The sequence below is a fragment of the Camelina sativa genome, chromosome 9 (assembly GCF_000633955.1).
Source record: "Camelina sativa cultivar DH55 chromosome 9, Cs, whole genome shotgun sequence".
In the NCBI taxonomy this organism is placed as follows: Eukaryota; Viridiplantae; Streptophyta; class Magnoliopsida; order Brassicales; family Brassicaceae; genus Camelina; species Camelina sativa.
Window position 1 is genome coordinate 29,902,903 of NC_025693.1, and position 3,449 is coordinate 29,906,351.

A 3,449-nucleotide genomic window follows, 5' to 3' on the forward strand; every position below is an offset into this window, starting at 1 on the left:
AAAAAAAAAAAAAAAAAAAAAACTTCTCCCAAGTCCCAAATATCGAATTTAAACGATCGGCGAACTTATAATCATAGATAAATTGTAGCATGTTGTCCAACGTACGTGTTTGTTTACGATCTGGTCCATAAAGGCAACGTCATTCATGACTTGGTCAATAACGGAAAAGAGCCCAGTTTCTTAAGCCCATTTAAACTAATGGGCCTCTCTACACCTATGCATAAGTTCTTTCGTTTTGGCGTGATCTCATGCAAAAGTTCCATCAAATAATTTTTGTTTCTGATCGGATAAACTAGTGTATGCTGTTTGCAGTTGAAAGAAAATACGGGTTTCATAAGTGTTTTTAACCTGATGTAGTAATTAAGAGGTTTACTGTTTACAGTGTATGAGGTTTTAAAGTTCACGTCAGTGGCACGTGGTATTGTTGTAGGTTTGTTATAACGAACCAAAGCTAGGTTTATATTATTTTAAATAACATGTTAAATGAACCAACTAAGGCTAAGTTGTAATTAGTTTTTGCTCTGTAACTGATCTCTCTGGATCGGAATAACTTATCTATGAGGTTATGTGAGCTGTCGATAACAATTAAAAAAAAAAAACAATATGAGGCACAATCATCCTAACACATAATGACAAATTTCATCATAAATTTTTCGTGCAACATTCTGTTTTGTATATTCTAATAATGTAAAACATAAAATGTTGGAATTTCATATCGAAAACCAGATGTGACCTACAATAATATTTTGAAAATGTAGATCAAAATTATACGTTACCAAATGAATTTAATTAGAAAATTCATCAAACTCACCACAAAACATGAACTAGAGTATTAGTTGAGTGATTTCAAGTAATATCATCAATGGAATGTTTGTATAAACAACCGATTGGCTTATACAGTTATACTCTTATATAGGTAAGTAAGAGTATATATATGTATACGCATATACGCAAGCGGCATGCTTTTGATCATTTTCTACGTTTCGAATATATTTCTTCGAAATGGAAAAAAAAAACGAAAGAAGACGAGTGTGAATTGAGGATTAAAAGGACAGAAGCATGTGAGATTTGAAGGCGGGCCTTTGGAAATCACATCGATCCCATGTATCAAAGGAAATGAACTCTCATCTTCACTTTCAATCATTTTCTTAAACCCATCTCTCCATTGTTAGATAAGCCAAAGATTTCTGTTCGCTGTCTTGGTCCACGTGTTTTGTTCATTTTTGGTCCCTTTTTTTATTCTTCTTCAACAGGGATATCTTTTTATCTTTCTTATAAAAATTATATAATTGCCTTGTCATTCCACTATATATCATGACCCCCTTAAAATATTTAATTCTTTATGTGATTCATTTAGTAAAGGGTTATTTCACCTCTAAGTTTTTAGTTGCACAACAAAATGTGTCCATGAAGTTGAACTACGTTAGAACTCCGAGAAAGCCTCGAATGAAGTGCATGTTTTGATGAAATTTATATAAAGAAAAGTCATAAACCATGGGATTTTAATTAAGCTTTTGAATGGACCCTAGGGCTTTCCACGACGCTCTATTACTAAGGAAAAAAAAAAACAACAAACAAAAACAAAAAGAATTCCTTGATAATAATCATAGTAATTAGTGGGTGGGTCTTCTAAACCTTGAACACTTACGAAAGAGCCAATCGTCAACAAAAAATGCAGTTTGTTCACCCAAATAAAACCAATTTGACTTGTTTAAAAAAAATATATATTATCATTGGTTTTGAATGTCGATTGATTTGGCTCTAATGGGCCTTCACCGATATCAACTTTAAGCTCTCCACGACAATTACATGCCACCTAATTGAAAAGATGGTTCGACTTTTATAGCTTAATAAAACTTGAATTTTTTATGATCATATGTTTTACTTCTCTAACTAATTTTAGTTGTATACAATTCACGTTTATTTACGCTCGACAAGAAAGAGCTTGAAGTTTTAATATACATAAACGAATAAATCTTATTATTTAACTACTTTACATTGCAAATGATTGGAAAAATTTGTGTAAATGACGGAACGGGAAAATGATTTGGCAATATCGCATGTTTTTATCGATCATGAAACTTTGTTGTGGAAAAGTAATATTTGCTCAAGACATTTTGCAAACAGCTATTTTGCAAACATTTAAGTATATACGTGTCACAAATTCAATATATTAAAAACTGAAATACAGTTCAGAACTTCTGGAGATTCACAATATGCTCTAGTTCTCTTTTCGTTTTGAAAACAAATACTAATAATATTCAAAACTACAGTGGTCTTTTCCAACAAATTCGAGTGCCCACTTAGATGATGGCAAAAGCAGCCAATACATCATTTTTTAATCACAAAACCAAATCTTTTCCCATGGCCATAGATTTACACTTATTTAATTGTAGTTGCTTCCTCCTCTTCTTTTTGATTCTATATAGATATTAAAAATAAGTAGACACAAAACCATTAACCTAGACGATAAGAAAACATGATTCGATATGTGGGCCGTTTGAGGTATTAAAGAAATCGCGTACATAATTATACAAATAAATTTCTTGCTTTCATACACACGCAATATATATATATGATTTATGTGATAAGTAGAATTAGATTCAAGAAGCCAACCAAGAAAGAAAAAAGAAAAATGGAATGAGATTCAACTATATATAAATCTTCGAGATAAATATCTGATTTATCCGGCTATGTATTATCAACATCCTCATATTTCCAACTGAATCTTATTACTGGTAGTGAATGCACACAAATGGAAGTATGATTCTACATTTCATGTCAATAATACAACATTTGTATTGGTCAAAACGTAAGACGATTCCTAGTGAGGTTTATTAACATTACCTGAAATTTATATATAAAATTCTACAAAAAAATGTTTAAGCTTCGATCAGAGGTTTAATGTTCAAAGAAAAGAAAAGCGAGGACTACACATGTATTGGAACTTGTACTCGAGCTTTGGACTGATTATATTCACTTGTAATGTTTTAACAAAGCTTAGGCCTCCTATTCAAAATACAAATTATAGTATATCTCATACAGATGATCGAAAAAATGTCAATATATAAAGAATACATATCGTGAGATGTAATAGTAATGATCATATCCTGGATGTGATAAAAATCACCCTCTCCAAATTAACCAAAAAAAAAAAAAACTAGTTTCAATCCAATAATTTAAATCAGCAAAATGGTCGCAAACATTATATCGTGAAGCTGGCTCATTGTTTGGAAATAAAAAAAAAAACTATTGTTTACATCACACCAACAGAAGTATACAATATGTCAAACCAACAAGCCATTTTTAGAAATACATATAGATATAGATAGATGGGCGGTACGTGAGCTGTTGATATACACAATCAATATTCATATACAAATATCCTCTAAATAAATCATCTTTAAAAATCAATCGATCAATCCAAACCAAAGGAAAAAAAAAAAAAA